Source organism: Cetorhinus maximus, chromosome 31 (genome assembly GCF_964194155.1).
Source record: "Cetorhinus maximus chromosome 31, sCetMax3.hap1.1, whole genome shotgun sequence".
Lineage (NCBI taxonomy): Eukaryota > Metazoa > Chordata > Chondrichthyes > Lamniformes > Cetorhinidae > Cetorhinus > Cetorhinus maximus.
In genome coordinates, this window is record NC_135909.1 from 11,095,706 (window position 1) to 11,115,572 (window position 19,867).

General features: G+C 43.9%; 1 long non-coding RNA gene and 2 other non-coding genes across 3 annotated transcripts in view; 2 read left to right on the top strand and 1 right to left on the bottom strand.

The window, feature by feature from the left end:
- The first annotated feature begins 1,376 nt into the window (after window positions 1-1,376).
- Window positions 1,377-1,458, top strand: trnas-gcu (transfer RNA serine (anticodon GCU)). The gene has a single exon. It is a non-coding gene; the product is annotated as a tRNA-Ser (tRNA).
- Window positions 1,459-5,863: 4,405 nt separating this feature from the next.
- The window catches only part of LOC144670421 (uncharacterized), a 918,626-nt gene continuing 904,622 nt past the window's right edge, over window positions 5,864-19,867 (top strand). The window contains exon 1 of the long non-coding RNA XR_013573873.1: window positions 5,864-5,937. This is a non-coding gene — a long non-coding RNA (uncharacterized LOC144670421). The remainder of the gene's footprint in view (window positions 5,938-19,867) is intronic.
- Window positions 19,249-19,331, bottom strand: trnal-cag (transfer RNA leucine (anticodon CAG)). Its single transcript has one exon. It is a non-coding gene; the product is annotated as a tRNA-Leu (tRNA).

Consider the following 19,867-nt stretch of genomic DNA (forward strand, 5'->3'; position numbering starts at 1 on the left):
GGGCTACTGCCATCCGACTGTATACCACTGTGCCACCACATCTGCTGGGCTTGTCCTGCCGGTGGGACAGGGCATATCCAGGGTTAGTGATGGTGGAGCCTGTGGACGTTATCTGTGAGGATCAATATTTCAGGCTGAAGCTTGCCTAGTCTGTGAGGCAGCTCTCCCAAGTTCGGCACTAGCCCCTGAGATGTTAGTAAGGAGGACTTTGCAGGGTGGACAGGGCTGAGACTGACGGTGCCGAGGTCGATGCCACCTGGTCCGTCCGGTTTCATTCCCTTTTTTGTGACTTTGTAGCGGTTTGTTACAACTGAGAGGCTTGGTAGGCCATTTCAGAGGGCAGTTAAGAGTCAACCACATTGGTCTGTCTTCGACAGTGCGATCAAGTGGCGCTAACTCACCAATCACCTGCTCACTGAAGCTCAGTTTGGTTTCCGCCAGGGTCACTCAGCTCCCGACCTCATTGCAGCCTTGGTCCAAATATGGACAAAAGAGCTGAACTCAAGGCGTGTGAGTTGCAAGTGACCACAGTTGCCTATACAGAAGCATTTGGCAGAGTGTGGCATTGAGAAACCCAACAAAACTGAAGTCAATTTATACAAGGAGGGAAACTCTCCACTGGTTGGAGTCGGCCCCGGGATTTCTAATACATTCCAAAAGATTTCCAGCATTCACAATATTTCACATTTTGTTAATTTTCTGTGGGTGACAATGAAAGGATATGTTGAATACTTTTATTGCGGCAGCTGGCTCGTTGGTCTAAGGGTATGATTCTCGCATGTGGTATTTGTTGTGAATTAATATGCGAGAAGTCACGGGTTCAATTCCCGGACGAGCCCAACCAGCATTTTAATACATTAATTCGTGTGCTCGAGGCGGTGCCAGTTGGGGAAATCAGGACCAGGTTTGAACATCCGCGAAATCATTGCGGAAAATAAATCACAACACAGAAAACCAACGCAAAGTTTCTCCGAATGCATCGAATACGGCAACTCTCTCCTTGTGGGTTCAGTCGGAGGCTGATTGCTGTCAGTTACTGTCTTGAGTGAAAAACCACATTTCAGTTGTGTTCCGGTACTTGCAGTGAGCCGGAAGGAGTTTCTTTATTCTTCCAGATGAATGTATGTTTCGGACTTTCCGCGGTGGGTTTTCACACTGTCCAGAAACATGTTGGATATCGTGTTGAAGTGTTGAAGTGATTCACATCAGTCGATTTACAACAGTTCCTACCTGATGTGATGGAAATGTATTTTATTGACAAACTACATGAGAGACCTGGATGGTTATTCAGGACCTGAAACAGGCAGGATCATTTAGTTCAACAGTTCATGAAAGCAAAACAGTACAGGAGGAGGTTTAACAAGGAAACCGCACGTGACGAGGTGGCCGAGAGGTTAAGTCGATGGGCTGCTAATCCATTGTCCTTTGTACGCGTGGGTTCGAATCCCACCTTCGTCGTCAGTTTATTAACTGGTTCTTCGTGAACGCGGTGCTTTTTTCGGAAGGCATGTCTGAAATCACTGATGTAATCGTTTCGAGACCAGGTTTCCAGAGGTGGTGGCGTCGGGATAATGTCGCTAATCACTCCATGATTATCTAAATTTAAGGTTGATCATCCACTGTGCTTCCCACGAGTGAGTTTAAATCCTGTTTTTGTGTGGGACTGCATTATGCAGAAAGGAAATCTGAAATTACCATCAGACCCAAGTTATGACGTTTCCTGTAATACCGTGAATATCAATGTTTCAGGGTCGAACTGGTTGAAAATTTTACGATGATTAAATAACATTCTAGCTTCGTTTTTTAGTCTAGCGGGCAGTGTGCAAACCATTTAGCTTTTACTGGGGTGTTAACAAGAAGCATTGGGAATCGAAATTCCTGCTACAATCTCTGTCCCTGCCGTGAGAAAAAGTCGGTCTCTTTCAACTGTGGGTGTTTATCTCTCATTGTCTGTGACATTTCTTCAATTAACAATCTACTTCTGCCTCTCCTTGGAGTGAAATGTCTTCCGTCGTCTTTCCTTTGCTGTGAATGATGATTCAGTCAGTTGTTCTCTTGCTCTTTACAATCAGGAGGTTGTGAGTTCAAAACTCACTCCAGAATCCTGAGCACAAATTCAGGCTGATGCTCTAGTGCAGTAATCAGTGAATGTTTCACTGTTAGTGGTGCCAGCTTTTAGATGATATGGTAAATTGAGGTGCCCTCTGCCTTCTTAGGTACAGTATACCAAGCATCATTTCGGAGAGGGGTGGGGGAGTTATTCCATGGCGTCGGAGCCCACATTCATTCCTCAATTAAAATCACTTTATTACAGATTTATTGTCTTTATCATATTGCTGCTCCTGGAAGCCGGCTGTGAGCATGTTTTTAAACAAATTTTTCAAAAACACGGTGATTGAAACCCTGTCAGGAAAAATCAAATTCCTATTGAAAACTCTGCTGAGTGAGCTTCATTGGACAGCAGAGAAATCAGGTGAGGAATTCGAGTAAATCGACACCAGAGGAAAAGTCAACATCAAAACTGGATCAACTCTTGTGAAGATCAATGAGTAAAAGCTGAGAACTCTGCGCATCATCATTTCATTGACCAGAGACACTCACGGAAGTGTTTTGTAAAATGTGTCTCTAATGCAAACCTGAAGGAATGAAACCTTCCCAGTTCATGGTGATACTGGGGATGGAATTCCATTTTTTAAATAAGTGATTAAGAATGAACGATCATGTCTGTCAAAATAATGATTATCTGTGTCTTTGACGTGATGATGTCTCCGCTATGCTGATAATCTTGTCCTTCTCATGGTCCATATCTCAGGGAGGGCGCTGCTGTCCAAATAAGCATGGGAATTATTGCAGGGTGTCCTGTAGATCCGACGTAATGAAGCTAATATGTATAAACTTCACTATATCGGGTGCAGATAAGATATTGGTTTTCTTTTTTGTTACTCAGATAATCATAGAGTGATAGAGAGCAAGGGAAGGCCGTTTGGACCATGGCCTGAAATGGGCTGAGAGAAAGGAGAAATCCTCGGCTGGTGTATTTTTGCAGCACTTCTGCTACGTCCGTGTGTGAAATAAAATGATTTGAGAGATTGGTTACAGAGTGAAGTGTTTACTGGAAGCAAGAAGCTGATGTAAATTTACTATGAAGCAAATTCAGAGGTGATTTTGTATCGCAGACAAATGTTATTTTATAGCGTTAATGAGAATTTAAATAAACTGAGTATAGTTTCAATCCATCAATCGCTGGGTTAGGAGGCCAGCACGTTTCTGCAACGCCAGTCTCCTCCGAAGCAACATTTTTCTACTGCCTATTACCGTTTTTTGGTAGCCAAATACCTATTCACTTCCTCTTAACTTTTTAAACAGGAGCACAACTATTGGGAAGCTCACCCAAGCTCCGCAAATCCACTTATGCTACCACGAATGTACCAGACAGAGAAAGGCACACGGGAAAGTAGCAAGAGACTATCAGGATAAACACAGTCGCTGACACTAAAAGGTGCCGAGCAAACCAGCAAGATATTACAATGGAGAAACTGATCATTTATGAAAAGGTATTTCCTGCTGCATAAAGATAGGGCCTGTTTTAAATGTAATTCCTATTGTGTAACTGTGCTCTCTGCTGTACAACTGATCCCTCTGTGGTGAAACTGTGATTCTGCTGTTGACACATTCTCACTGTCATTGTGTAAAATGCTTCCCTGTTGTGCAAATGTGCTCCCGGCTGTGTAAATATGATCCATTGTGTGCAAAAATTTTCTTTGTTCGATAAAGATATTTCCTCTAGTGTAAAGATGTTCTCGGTTCTGTGAGGAGGTTTTCTGTGGGAAAATATGTTCTTCCTGGTTTCATGGTCTTCCTTGTCAAATGCTGCCTTGATATCAAGGGCAGTCGCTGTCACCTCACCCGTTCAGTTCAGCAGTTTTGTCTATGTTTGGGCCAAGGCTGCAGTGCAGTCAGGAGCTGAATGGTCCTGGTGGATCCCAAACTAATCTTCAATGAACAGGTTACTGCTGAGTAACTGCTGCTGGATACCACTGTCGAAGACACCATCCATCATTTCTTTATTTTTATAGGGAGAACAATAATGCGGCGGTACCTCGCCGGGTTGGATTTGTCCTGCATATTTTTTGTGGACATGACATACCTGTTGGCATAGCCAGCGACTCCCACATCTCGTGGGGGGAAAAAATGTTCCGGGTCTTGTGCAAAGCTCTCGTTAAACCGGAATGGGATTACTATAATCAAACCTCGACTGTGGCTGTTGAAACTTGTGAGAACATGTGATTGTGGGATACATGAGGCATTTATCAAACTCTGCTACTACATCTGAATGAGATTTGTTCTGTATCTGTCAATCACAGGTAGTGCTTGCGAGTGTAAGATTTATTCTGTATCTCAGTCTGTCAAATGGTTTGTGAGATGGGATTCCTTCTTTATCGGTCAATGTCTAGTACTGCATGTGAGGGCGAGGTTAATTCTGGCTTTCCCCTTGTCTTCACCCTCCTCCCCACCATCCTCCACATTGAATGGATCATCACTTGTCATTTCTTTACAAGGCAGTCAGTTGTTGTGACCTGAATATTCAGCCGGAAAATGTGGTGGAAGCAGATTCGATATAAATTTACAAAAGTGAAACGAAAAATACGGGATGGAAAAATATTTTAGGGCTATTGGAAAGGACAGGGGAGTGGGGATGATTTGGTACAAATGAGTTTGCTCAGATACGATTAACACAAACGCATCCTCTTGTTTTGCAGTTTATAGTGAAATGGCGGACAGCCCTTCCCAGAATGCTCGGGGTGATGTATAACGGCCTATCTCTAACAGATAGGCACTGCGCAGGTGCAATATGTCGTCCAACGGAAATCCTGCCTGCGACGAGCATGCGCGCCACAGCTCTCGGAACCTGAGGGTGGTCGAGCGCAGCGTCAGTAACACCGAGTCTCAGCGGCTCTCAGAGCCCGAAGCAGAGCCTCCGGGTTCGGGGGACGTGCGGAGAGGGACCCGGGGGGACGGCACCATGAAGCCGATGGTGCAGCGCCTCCCCCATCCCAGCCGCCGCTTCCCGGTTTCTTCCCCCGTTTGCACCGAGTCTTTGATGCGGTAACAGAGAGGGTTGGGGAGGGTGATGCTGTTCATGTGGTTTACATGGATTTCCAAAAGGCATTTGATAAAGTCTCACACAACAGACTTGTCAACAAAGTTACAGCTCATGGAATAAAAGGGACAGAGCAACATGGATATGGGATTGGCTGAGTGACAGGAAACAGAGGGTAGTGGTGAATGGTTGTTTTTCAGACTGGAGGAATGTTTATAATGGGAGGAATGTTTATAGTGGAGTTCCCCAGGGGTCGGTGTTAGGACCCCTGCTCTTCCTGATATATGTTAATGTTGGTGCACGGGGCACCATTTAAAAATTTGCGGATGACATTAAACTTGGTGGTATAGTGAACTGTGAGGAGGAAAGTGTTACAACTTCGAAAGGACAAAGGCAGGTTGGTGGGATTGGCTTACAAGTGGGAGTGATAAAAGTTCTACCTCGGAATTTCACAGGACCGGCCCTGGGGAGCATGCACACTCTCAATGCCTGGGGAAGTCAGTGCATTGAATAGAGCGGTTTCTGAGATGCAGGGAATTGTGGGAACTGCAGCCACCACGAGCAGATGTTAGTAAGTGTTTTTTTTGCAGGCTGACTGTCAGTGACCTGAAATGTGAACTCTGTTTCTCTCTCCACAGATGCTGCCTGACGTGCCATGTATTTTGAGCATTTTCTCTCCGCATTTCAGATTCCCAGTATTTTCACCTGATTTTGCACGTGAATTATTGCTGGTGTTGCTAACAAAACCAAAGCCAGAAACACAACTGACAAATGCAGATCCCTTTTGCTTCAGGGTGGATGTTGGACGTGGAAGTCGTTCCTCACTTTTTTTGAAGGTATGTTCTTGTTGGCTGACTTTGAATTGCGGAGCAGAGAGAGGAGACATTGATGGGTTTAACCACGAGCACTTTTAAAAACAGGAGGGCCCTACCATTTTTGATAAAAGGTCATTAACTGTTTCTTGTACAATAACAGAGACTGACAGGAAGTGAATTTCACATTTACATACATGAACAAAGAGTGACAGAGTTCGTTCCACCCACACTCAATGTAAAAGAGATTGATAGAGAGTTAATTCATTGAATCATAGAATGATTACAGCAAAGTAGGAGGCCATTCAGCCCATTATGACTATGCTGGCCATCTGAAGGAACAATTCACCTCATGCCACTTCACTACATGTTCCCCATAGACCTGCACTTTGTTCCTTTTTGGATAATTATCCAATTCTCTCTCGAGTGCTTCGATTGAACCTGCCTCCCCCACATTCTCAGTCATATTCCCCAGCTACTCGCTGCATGACAAGGTTTTTCCTCATGTTACCATTGCTTATTTTGCCAATTACCTTCAATCTGTGCCCTCTGGTCCTATTTCTTTCTAATAGTGTGAGGAAAAAAATCTTCCTGTCTTCCTGCCACACACTCAGTAACAGAAACTGACAGAAAATTAATTCCACATACATAGAGTACTGCAGATTATTAGAGTTTTGATTCAAACTCATGTACGGTAATGGACTTAGCCAAAGAGTTAATTTCACATCACCTCCAATACCAGACTTTGGCTGGAAGGTAGAACGATAGAACCATAGAAATGTTACAGCACAGAAGGAGGCCATTCGGCCCATCTTGTCCATGCCAGCCTGAGGCCACCCAGGTGCCCTTTCTAATCTCACCTTCCTGCACCCGGCCCATATCCCTGCAGCTTACAGTACTTAAGGTGCAGATCCAGGCACTTTTAAAAGAGTTGAAAGTTTCTACCTCTACCACCAACGTGGGCAGCGAATTCCAGCCACGCACTACCCTCTGCGTAAAAAAGGTCTTCCTCATGTCCCCCCCCACACCTTCAGCCACTTAATCTTGAATCTGTGTCCCCTTGTTCTAGAATTTTCCTCCAGGGGAAACAATTTTACCCTGTCCACTCTATCTATTCCTCTCATAAGTTTGTACACCTCAATCAAGTCACCTCTTAGCCTTCTTTGTTCTAAGGAAAATAACCCCAACCTATCCAATCTCTCCTCGTAGCTACACTTTTCTAACCCTGGCAACATTCTTCTAAACCTCCTCTGCACTCTCTCCAGAGCTATTACATCCATCTTGTAATGTGGTGACCAGAACTGCACACAATACTCCAGTTGTGGCCTCACCAGGTAATTCCACAATCACACATAGCAGCCAAGTTTGACTGAAATTTAATTTCACACTCACTCACAGTAACTGTGACTGACACAGAGTGAAGAGCACACTCACCGCATGACTGAGACTGACAGACATGGAATTAATTCCACATCTATGTACAGTAACAGCGGTTGACATGTAAGGTGTGAATTCCATACCCACAGACAGTACCAGAGACTAAGCGAAAGAGAGTTAATTCCTCACTCACACATAACAGGGACAGAGAGTTAATGTCACACTCATATACAGTAACACAGATTGACAGATGATGAATGTGGAATTAACTTTTTTGAAGTAACAGAGCCTGAAAGAGAGTTACTTCCATAGGCCTATACAGTAACAGAGACTGACAGACACAGAATTAATTCCACACTCCAATACAGTAACTGACAGACTTAATTTTATATTCACCTACAGTAACAGGTTATCATGCAAAGAGTTAATTTCACACTCTTGTACAGCAACCAACATGGTCAGGATAGAAAGCTAAATCAGCACTTGCACACATGATAGAGATTCACACTCATATGCAATAAGAGAGATTTGCAGAGAATTATTTCCACACTCACAGTAACAGAGGCTGACAAGTTGTTTGTTTATTCCTCACTCACATAGAGTAACATAGACTAAAATGAGAGTGTGGAATAACTGTCTTACTTACTCTCAGTCTCTGTTATTGTAGGTTAATTCCTCACTAAAACGTTAATGGAAATTGACAGGTCCTTAATTCCACTCACAGATATCCTAACAAAGACTGAAAGAGAATTCCACACTTTCAATAACTAAGACTGACCGATAGAGAGTTAATTCCGCACTTACATACAGTAACTGAGACTGACCCATGGAGACTTTGATCCACACTCACCTACAGTAACAGAGACTGACTGATTGTAGTTAATTCCACACACACATTCAGTAACAGAGACTGACCAATAGAGAGTTAATCCCGCATTCACATACATTCGCAAGGACTGATATAAAGATTTAATTCCACATTGTCATACAGTAACAGAGACTGACCGACGGAGAGTTAATCCTGCATTCACATACATTAACAGGGACTGATATAAAGATTTAATTACACATTCTCACACTGTAACAGAGACTGACTGAGATTTAAATTGCACACTCACATTCAGTAAGTGATGGACAAAGAATGAATTCCACACTCACACGTAGATCATACTGAGTTAGTTCCACACTGAAATAGAACAATGAGACTAAAAGACAGGGTCAATCCCACAATGACAAATTAAAAATATAAGAAAGACAGGCAGGATGAGGCCATTCAGCTCATCGGGCCAGCTTCGCCATTCAATAAGACCATGGCTGATCTGATTGTGGCCTCAACTCCACTTTCCCATCCATCCTATAACCCTTGACTCTCCTGTAGATCAAAAATATGTCCGCTCAACTTGAATATATTCAATGACCCGACCCACCCTCCACTGCACTCTAGGGTTCTGAATTACAAAGAAAATAAATTCCTTCTCATCCCCATCTTCAATGGGAGATGTTCATTTTTAAACTGTGCCCTCTGGTTCTAGTTTCCCCATAAATGGAAACATTCCCCTCAACATCGACCCTCAGAATCTTATATATTTCAATGAGATCACCTCTCCTTCGAAACTCCACTGGTGATTGGCCCAACCTGCTGAAACATTCCTCATAAGACAACTTCTTCATGTCAGGAATCAGTCTAGTCAAACTTCTCTGAACTGTCCTCAATGCAAGTATATCCCTCCTTAAATAAGGAGACCAAAACTTTACACAGCGCTCCACATGTTGTCTCACCAATGACCTGATGTCGTAGCAAGACTTCCCTACTTTTATATTCCACCCCGCCTTGGAATAAAGGCTAACATTCCATTTACCTTCCTAATTACTTGCTGCAGCTGCATATTAACTTCTTGTGATTCATGTACAAAGACACCCAGATCCCTTTGTACTGCAACATTGTGTAGTCTCCCTCCACGGTATCACAGTGTCTTTACAGTGCAGTAGAAGACCATTGGGCTCCTCAAGTCTGCAGTGGGTCTCTGAAAGAGCATTCCATCTAGTCCCACTTCCCTGCCTTATCCCTGTAACCTTGCACGTTCTTTCTTTTCAGGCAGCAGTCCAATTCGTTTTAGAATACCGCGATCAAACTTGCCTCCACCACACTTTCAGGAAGTTAGTTCCAGTCTCCAACTACCCTCTGGGTGAAAAAAAAATCTTCTCATCACATTTTCTCCTTTTGCCAATTATTTGGAATCTGTGCCCTCTAGTTCTTGATGTTCTCTTGAGTGGTAACAATTTATCTCTATTTGCTCCATCCATACCCCTCAGGATCTTGAACACCTCTCAGCCTTCTTTTCTCCAGGGCAAAGAGTCCCAACCTCTCCAATCTGTCCTCATAGCTACAGTTCTTTACCGCTCTAATCATTCTTGTGAATTGCCTCTGTACTCTCTCCAATACCTTCATATCCTTCCTCAAGCGTGGTGCCCAGAACTGGAGTCAGTACTCCAGATGAGACCTAACAAGTGTTTTATACAAGTTCAACATAACCTCCTTACCCTTATACTCAATGACCCTGTAATTAAAGCCTATGATACTATGTGTTTTATTAACTGCTCTTCAACATGCCCTACCATGTTCAATGACCTATGTCCGTATGCACAGAGGTCTTTCTGTTCCTGCACCTCCTTTAGAGGCTCTCCCTTTATTTTATTCTGTCTCAGCAGATTGTTCCTGCCAAAATGAATCACCTCACACGTTTCTGCATTGAACTTCATCTGCCACTTGTCTGCCCATTCCCCCAACTGTCTATGTCCTTTTTAAGTTCAAGACTATCCTGATCACAGTTGACAATATTTCCAATCTTTGTATCGTATGCAAATTTTGAAATCATGCCCAGCTCACCAACAGTCTAGGTTATTAATTTATCTTTTAAACAATGTTTTGTTTTTCTATTCTTCCCATCAAAGTGGAAAACTCACATTTTCCCCACATTGTATTCCAAATGTTTGCCACTCACTTAACCTATCTATATCCTCTTGCAGACACTTTGTGTCCTCCTCACCACCTGCTTTTCCACCTATCTATGTGTTGTCTGAAAATTTGTTAATGGTCTGTCCCGTCATCTGAGTCATTAATATAGATTGTAAAAAGCTGAGAACCCAGCACTGATCCCTGTGGCACTCTACGAGTTGCAGTTTGCTTACCTGAAAGCGACCCACTTGCAAACAAGAACAGAGACTGATGGACAGAGAGTTAATTACATGTTATTATAGATTGACAGAGAGTGAATTCTGCACTCATACAGTAACAGAGATTTACAGTGTGTTTTTGCCATACTAAAATACATTATTGGAGACTGCAGGATATAGAATTAATTCACACTCACAAAGTAACGGAGACGATGGAGAGAGAATTAATTCTACTTTCAATTACACGATAGAGAAGGAGAATGATTAATGCTGCCCTCATATGCAGTAACAAAGACTGACAGCTGATGACACTCTCACATGCAATAACAGCGATGAACAAAGGATTAATGCCCCACTCACATACACTAATAGAGAACACCAGATACGGAATTAATTCCACCCTCTCTTACACTAATGAGGATGGATAGAGAGGTAATTCTGCACTGAAACACAGGAGCACAGACCGACTAACAAAGAGTTATCTGTGCACTCAAACACAGTAACAGAGATTGAGGGAGAGTTAATTCCACACTCACATGCAGTAATAAAGGCTGGCAGATACAAAATTAATTCCATTCTCAAATAGACTAATGGAGACAGATGGGTAGAAAGTTACCATGATTCTGCCCTGAAACACAGTAACAGAGACTGCCAGATAGAGAGTTAATCATGCACTCACATACAGATTGACAGATACCAGGGATTAGTTAATTCTACATCCCCATAGAGTAACAGAGATGGACAGGGAGAGAGTAAATTCCGCACTCTCGTACAATAACAGTTACCTGGTTCACACTTGAATAATTCATCTGGCTTGCGTCACACGGCCTCTTCATTGTTTCATCATATTTTCTATCTTCCTCATCATCCAAGGAGCCCAGGCTTTGGTTCCCCTCCCTTCTCCCTATTGGAATGTACCTAGTCTGTACCTGAAACATGTCCTCCTGAAAGATCACCCATTGCTGTGTTAGAGTTTTTCCTGTCAGTCTCTGGTTCCATTTCCCCCTGGCTAAATCCCCTCTCCTACCATTGAAGTTAACCCTCTACCAATCACTCTTACCCAAGGGTTCACCCACAGACACTTGGTTCACGTGGCCAACCTTGGCCCACCTCCTTCCCCAGCACCAGATCCAGCAATGCCTCCTTCCTAACTGGACTGAGAACATTCTGGTCCAGGAAGTGTCTCTGAACACGTTTCAGAAATCCCCAGATATCACCACTCTATAGTTCTTATACATCTGTGATTTCTCTGCAGATTTGCTTCTCTATCCCTCTCACTACACCTCCCTTTTTTCCTTATCTCTCTTTCCTGAACACTTTGTACCCTTGAATATGAACCCGATCCTCATCATTTTTAAACCATGTTTTAATCATTGCTACTACATCATTTTCCCACATGGCTATTTGTGCTTTGAGATCACCAACATTATTCACTACACATTATGCGATTACAAACATACAATCTAAACAGTCCCTTGTATTCCTCTTAGATTCTTCTTCATCTACTCCTATCTTATATGCTCCTACTTCCTTCTCTAGTTATTCCTCTTTTCTACTTCTATATACTGATTCCCAGCTCCTGTGAGCTTAGTTCAAACGCTCCCCAACCACACGAGTGACCCTCCCCACATGGACAACGGTCCCAGTCTTGTTAAGGTGCAACCTGTTCCTTTTAAATAGGTGTTTCCTGTTCCAGAACTGGCCCCAATGTCCCATGAATCTTATGCCCTCCCACCTGCTGCACTGGCCTCAAGCCACATATTGGCATTTACATGTACATATTTACAGTTCTACTCCCACTAGCACATGCCACAGTAGTAGTAATCCAGAGATTACTGCCTTTGAGGTCCTACTTTTTAACAACCTCCCTCGCTGCTGAAATTCTGACAGAGGGACCTCAATACCTGTCCCCCCTGTGTCATTGATACTGACGTGTACCACAACCTCTGGCTCACTCCCTTCCGCCTGCAGAATATTCTGCACCTTCTCCGTGATGTCCTTTACCCTGGCACCAAGGAGACAGCACACCATGTGGGACTCACAATGACGGATACAGAAATGCCTGTCTGTCCCCCTGACTATGGGATCTGCTCTAACAACTGCATTTCTACTCTTCACTTTTCCCTCCTGTGCAGATTCTTGCCCATTGACTGCAGTTCTTCAGGGTGTCACCATTCCCAGCAGTCTCCAGTGCTGAGTACCGGTTTGACAGTGGCGCACACCCCGCAGACTCCTGCATTTCCTGCCTGTTCCTACTCTTCCGGATGGCAACCCATCTTCAATCCTGAACACCCTCTTTCCCTTTGGGTTGTTCACCACCTGGAATGTACGATCGAGGAAACTGTCACCCTCCCTGATTCTCTGCAGTGACTCCAGCTGCCCCTCAAGCTCAGAAATCCTGAGCTCGAACTCAAGCAGCTGGAGACACTTGTATACAATTGGCCCCAAGACACATGAAGTGGCCTGAGGTTCCCACATGAGGCAGGAACTGCAAACAACAGGTCACAGCTGCCCATCCATGATCTAAAACAAACCTCTATTCCCTCTTTTAGAATCCAGTTTCTACCTTGTTTAAATTATTAATTTTATTTAATGCCTCTTGACCTGCTCTGCATTAATAGTCTTATTATGCGTATACTTACTGTTGTACTTACCCTGATTGAAACGTTTAATTTTCCAGCTCCTTGTTTAAATCAGTGCCCTAATTTAGAGAAATCGGCACAAACCAACCAGCTCCCTTCTTTCTCCTGATATCATGCTTTGACTATTTATTATAAACATGGCCAGTTTGCTTCAACCCCTCCCTCACAGCTCTTTATCCCCCCCACCGCTCTCACTCTTCTCTCCTTCTCTCTCTCACTGCTGCTCTTGAGCTGCTCTGCCGCTGCTCTTTATCCACCCTCCAGTCTCACTCAACTTTCACTCTCACTCACCCTCAGCTCCTCCACAGTCCCAAGTTTCTGACTGTTTAGGAAATTCTCGGATCCTTGCTCCAAGATGGATGACCTCACACTTCCACATGTTGAACATCTTCAGCCAGTTTTGTTCACTCACGGAATCTGTCAATGAGCCTTTGAAACTTGCTGCTCCCACCTACACTACTAACCATGTCACCTAACCTAGTGTCATCAGCAATCTTGGATATAGGCACCTCCTCTGCACCATCTCCAGTGCAATCACTTCCTTCCTATAGTGTGATAACCAGAACTGCACACAGGACTGCAATTGTTGCCTAACTAGCATTTTATACAGCTGCAACCTCCCTGCTCTTATATTCTATGCCTCAGCTAATAAAGGCAAGTATCCTATATGCCTTCTTACCTGCCGGTGCTGTTCCCTTTAGCGATCGATGGACATTTAAACCAAGGTCCCTCTGATCCTCTATGAAATTCTGTGATCAGTCCATAACAACCTGCCCCCATCATTCCACTTATTGCTACTTTTATTTCTGCTAACCCTGCTTCTTCATCACAAAGGGTTGCCTCTTCCCCTTTAACCCCTCTTCAATAAAAGTGCTCACTTTCTGCACCGACAATTTGCAAATGTGTTCTTTTGCATGTAACCCTTGTTAAAGAAGAGGCACCAGAAGGACTGCCTGTGTTTAATGTTGCTAAGTCTCTAGGAGTTTGTGAGATGTAGCTGAAGATTCTGCGGGATGTAATAGTGGAAATTGTGAAGGTATTGGCCAGAATCTTCTGAATTCTATTTCTTTCTGTAATGGACAGCTACAAACCACTTGTTTATTCCAGGACACTAAATGAATTAACGTGAATCGGAGCTGAGCAGATTCTAACATCCCACGTCTCCAGTTTTGTATTTTTACTGAGAAACCGGTCCTCCATGTAAGCTTTTTGCTCGAAGAATGAGACCCCCGCTTCCTGGGAATACAGCAGCGATACCTCCAAGATCTGATTTACAACCTTCAAACTCAGTGAAAGGCTTTCACCCTCCCCTCGGGTTCTGACCGTCACTTCACAACCAACATTCGGCTGGGATGGGCAGACAAAACAACTTCCTTCCCCGCAGTCCTCCAGCACGGACTGGATAATCTCCCAAGCTCGTATTCCGCCAATGTCACATTGCTCCACCGATTTGTGTTATTCCCACAAGCTCCGGCAATCTCAGCCCAAATCCCCAGGCCTTTTATTCTCTCTTTAACCAACATTTTGTCTCCTTATTAAGTCCATCCTGAGAAGAGGGGCTCGGCATTCCGAGTTCCTGTGCAGACATCCGGTTGCTGCTAATGGACCAAAAGAGGCCTAAAACCTGAAAGAAACCCTCTGGCACAGCCCTCTGAGCATGTCTCCTTTAGACCGTGCGGACAATACCTGCTTCATAGAGAACAATGGTGGGGAGTATGAGCAATTTCTCTGTCGGCATTCTGTGGGAATAGAGGACAAAAGATAAAACGGAATTAAAAATACTGAACAGATCCTCTGGGAGCAGGACCGTAGAGCACGAATTCCTGGAGTGTATACGGGATGTTTTTCTGGACCAATACATTGAGGAACCAACGAGAGAACAGGCCATCCTCGACTGGGTATTGTGTAATGAGAAAGGAATAATTGGCAATCTAGTTGTGCAAGGCCCCTTGGGGATGAGCAACCATAATATGATAGAATTCTTCATCAAGATGGAGAGTGACGTAGTTAATTCTGAGACTTGGGTCCTGAATCTTAATAAAGGAAACTACGATGGTATGAGGTGTGAGTTGGCTATGATGGATTGGGAAACATTACTTAAATGGATGATGGTGGATAGGCGATGGCAATCATTCAAAGAGCGCATGGGTGAATTGCAACAATTGTTTATTCCTGTCTGGCGCAAAAGAAAAACAGGAAAGGTGGCCAAACCATGGCTTACAAGGGAAATTAGAGATAGTATTAGATCCAAGGAAGAGACATACAATTGGCCAGAAAAAAACAACGGACCTGAGGATTGGGAGCAGTTTAGAATTCAGCAATAGAGGACCAAGGGATTGATTAAGAAGGGGAAAACAGAGTACGAGTGTAAGCTTGCAGGGAACATAAAAACCGACTGTAAACATTTCTATAGGTGTGTGAAGAGAAAAAGATTGGTGAAGACAAATGTGGGTCAATTACAGTCAGAAACAGGGAAATTTATAATGGGGAATAAAGAAATGGCTAACCAACTAAATAAATACTTTTGTTCTATCTTCACAAAGGAGGACACTAATGACATACCAGAAATGTTGGGGAACACAGGGTTAGTGAGAGGGTGGAGCTGAAAGAAATCAGTATTAGTTGGGAAATGGTGTTTGGGAAATTGATGGGATTGAAGGCCAATAAATCCCCATGGCCTGATCATCTACATCCCAGAGTATTTAAGGAAGTGTTCCTGGAAATAGTGGATGCATTGGTGGTCAACTTCCGAGATTCCAGAGCCTTTAGAACAGTTCCTACAGATTGGAGGGTAGCTAATGTAACTGACTATTTAAAAGGAGAGGCAGAGAGAAAACAGGGAATTATAGACCAGTCAGCCTGATGTCGGTTGTGGGGAAAATTCTAGAGTCCATTATAAAAGATTTAATAGCTGAGCACGTGGAAAAAAGTGGCAGAATCGGACAGAGTCAGCATGGATTTATGAAAGGGAAATCATGCTTGCCAAATCTACTGGAATCTTTGGATGATGTAACTAGTAGAGGTGATAAGGGGGAGCCAGTGGATGTGGTTTATTTGGACTTTCAGAGACCAGAACATTGCATGCTTTCAAGAAGGAGATAGATATAGCTCTTGGGGTGAAAGGGATCAATGGGTATGGGGAGAAAGCGGGAGCAGGCTATTGAGTTGGATGATCATAATGAATGGCGGAGCAGGCTCGAAAGACCGAATGGCCTACTCCTGCTCCCAGTTTCTATGACTCAAGTCAAAGTCGAAAACCCCAGAGGATTTTTAGAGGAAAATTTAACCAATGGCAGCTGAAATACAGACCAAAAAATTTCCTGCACTTATTCCCTTTATTTCAAGTTGTTTACAATCAAATGAAGGAAATAAACTATTGGAGGGAATTTCCATGATTTTTGGAAACACCAACAACCGCCAGTTGCCAATCACTCACCCTATCAGACCCACTCACACTGACGGGAGCTTCCTGCATCCAGCACTGGCCCTGTCGCACTCTCCAGCTGCTCACCCAGACCCCACTCTCACAAACACTGAACATTTTTACCCAGAACCTTCAAATTATTTTTAACAATGAGAAAAAAATGTTCATATTTCATCGCAGTTTGTTTGAACGGGACAAATGTTCAACTTTTCACCGTCACTCGGTAACCACGCTCGACATTCCTTCAATCAGTTGTATAAATTATCGGCTGTAAGGATTTATTTCACTGGGTTAAACAATTTCCATCTGAGGAATGTTCCAGTGTGAGAAAGGAGGGGGACGGGCTGACTGAGCTGTGTCTTCACCGCTTCTGGGCAGTGGGAATGTTCACCCTTCATTCTGCTCCCATTCACTTTCCCAAAGGGAATCTACAGATTCTCCAATCTGGGCCCTGGGATTTATTCTTTGGTTCCTTTTGATTTGTCTCTTTTCCAGACTGACAATATTTTCCAAAGCTCGGGGTAAACATCCCCCTTGCATCGTGCCTTAGACTCGGCTGGAAGCGGCCGATAGTGACCCCGAACTGGTCACCTCCACACTGACAGATACAACACAGTCACACTCTGCTTCACTGAGATCAATGCCGAGAGCGGTTTCTGGGTCCAATGCAACAGTGAACACATTTCATTTGAAGGAATTGTGGGTGGTTAAGGTGTTTTGAAAGTCCTGATTTTTTGTAGCGCATCCATCCCAAATGCTTTGGGATTTCCCTGGAGTGATACCTAATATCCCTCTTTGGGAAAGATTAAAGTTAATTGGAACGTGTTTACCAGGCCATGAGGATAACTCCTTGAAATTGTTACGTGCTGCCAGCTTAACAACACCTAAACACTTGATACTTTTGTTCACAAATGAATTATAAACCAAATTTCCGCCCCGATGTAAATGCAGAATATTCAGTATTTTAACCGGAGTGGGAAACAGGTTAGTCACAGATATTCAGTGAGTTCCCGGAAAACAGGATTTAGAAACTGTTTGTTCCAGCGTTCATACAGTAATCTGCTTTGATCTCTCTTCCTCTTATTTCCCAGGATGATGTTTGAATTCTGTCACTGACCCAGTGATGTTCCACTTGTCTTTTCAAAATCGCGATGTTCGTGTTCCGAGCATCAATTGTTAAATAGAATAGAGCCCAGCTCTTCCAGTAGCGGCACACTGGGGAGAGTTTCTCATTGTGTGTGGTAACTTCCACAAGGTCTCTTCTTCGACGGTCACAGAAAGAAAAACCTGTCATTGTTAAAGCCTTTGCAGATAGTCCACTGTAAATGGAGAGACCATTTTAACCTTAAATTCCAGATTTCCTGTTATAAAGCAAGCGCCCAACTGCCCAGATGAAATCCAACGAAGTAAGGTTGTGCTGGGATTTTGGAAGTAAGGATCTCCTGTTTACTCGGCAGGTGTTTTAACCAATTAAACCACAGAACCTAACGATGCTCAATTACCCACATGGAATTGCTAGAAATCCTTCGCAGATCTGATAGTATTTGTGAAGAGTGAAACAGTTTAAATTTCAAGGCGCGAACCTGCACCAAAAAGACCTGAAACGTGAATCTGTTTCACTCTCCACAGATGCTGCCAGATGTGCTGAGCAATTGCAGCATTTTCTGGCGTTGTTTCAGATTTCCAGCATCCGCAGTATTTTGCTTTTGTACCAAAGGACAATGAGCTGCCTTTCCTGCACTGTGGGTTATTGCAGGAGAAAACAAAAACCTTTAAAGGTGCTGACCAGAGTCAGTCTGCTCAGCTTTCAGAAAGATTTCAAGTGATGATGTGAATCTGCACCACTGAATATCAAGGTCACCACGGTTTAGACAGCTGTAATGAACAGCTCCTGTTACAACTTTAGATCAGACAGTGGAGGATTATCACAGTCGCTCTGTCAGACTGCATGTTCCTTCAGACAGGTTTCCAACTGGACACATGGAATGAGCGGCTGTGTGAACATTAGTGGTTGAGGTGGAGATTTCTCATTGGCTGAACTGGAGTTCCAGTTCCATTCCCAGACATTTCCCTTTCTCTTTCTGAATCTATCTCTGTCCTCTTGCTCATTTACACTTTTCATTGTTTCATCATTAGCGGCCACGCCTTCAGCTGTCTGAGCCCTTAGCTCTGCAATTCCTTCTAGAAACATCCCCAGTTCACTCTCCCCCTTAACACCCCCTTAAAATCTATCAGTTTTACGAAGGTTTTGTTCAGTTGTCCAAATATGTGACTCGATGTTGAATGTTGCTTGATAAATCTCCTATGAAGCACCTTGGGGAGTTTTATTTAATCTCGGAGCTGTTGCTGAAATCGATCAGTGAAATGAGCTGTGTTCCGGTGACCAAGAGCTTTTGTTTTATTCTTTCACGAGATGTGGGCGTCGATGGCTCGTCCAGCAATTATTACCCAACCGAAATTATCCTTGAGAAGCTGGTGATCAGCCGCCATATTGAACCGCTACAGTCCATGTGGTGTAGGTAAACCCACAGTGCTGTTAGGGAGGGGGTTCCAGGGTTTTGCCCCAGCGTCGGTGAAGGGACGGCGATCCATTTCCAAGTCAGGATGGTTTGTGGCTTGGAGGGGAGTTTGCTGCTGCTGGTGTTCTCATGCATCTGCTGCCCTTTTCCTAACAAGTGCTGGAGGCCTCGGGTTTGGAAGTTGCTGAAGGAAAATTAGTGTCAGGAGTGAGATTCGAACCCACGCCTCCGGAGGAGACTACGACCTGAACGCAGCGCCTTAGACCGCTCGGCCATCCTGACGCTGCTATACCAGCTGCTCGGCCACTAAATCCATTGCATTCGGTACATATAGTTCTGAGTTCCACATTCATCGTCACTACTTTAAAACACTCGATGTGATTTTCCTTTTTTCAGCACCTGTTCCTGTATCTGAGTCCCATCCTTCCCCAAGCCTCCGGGGGGTGAGGAGCTTCTCATTGCTGCATTGCTCTGTTTGCTCAAATCAACAAAGACCCAATTCCCGCCCGACCTGTTCCTCACACGAAGGTGTTGAGAGTGTAAGATCTGAGCGGCGTGAAGTATCCAACTGGAGAGTTACATCCTGGATTAGTAAATTTGCGGATGACACAAAGATTGGCCGGGTGCTTAACAATGAGGTTTAGTGTCTTGGGCTACAGGAAGATATAGAAGGGATGGCCAAATGGGCACATAAGTGGCAGATGGGATTTAACCCTGAAAAGTGTGAGGTGATACACTTTGGAAGGAGTAATTTGACAAGGAAGTATTCAATGCACGGCATGACATTATGAGGTTCTGAGGAACAAAGGGACCTTGGC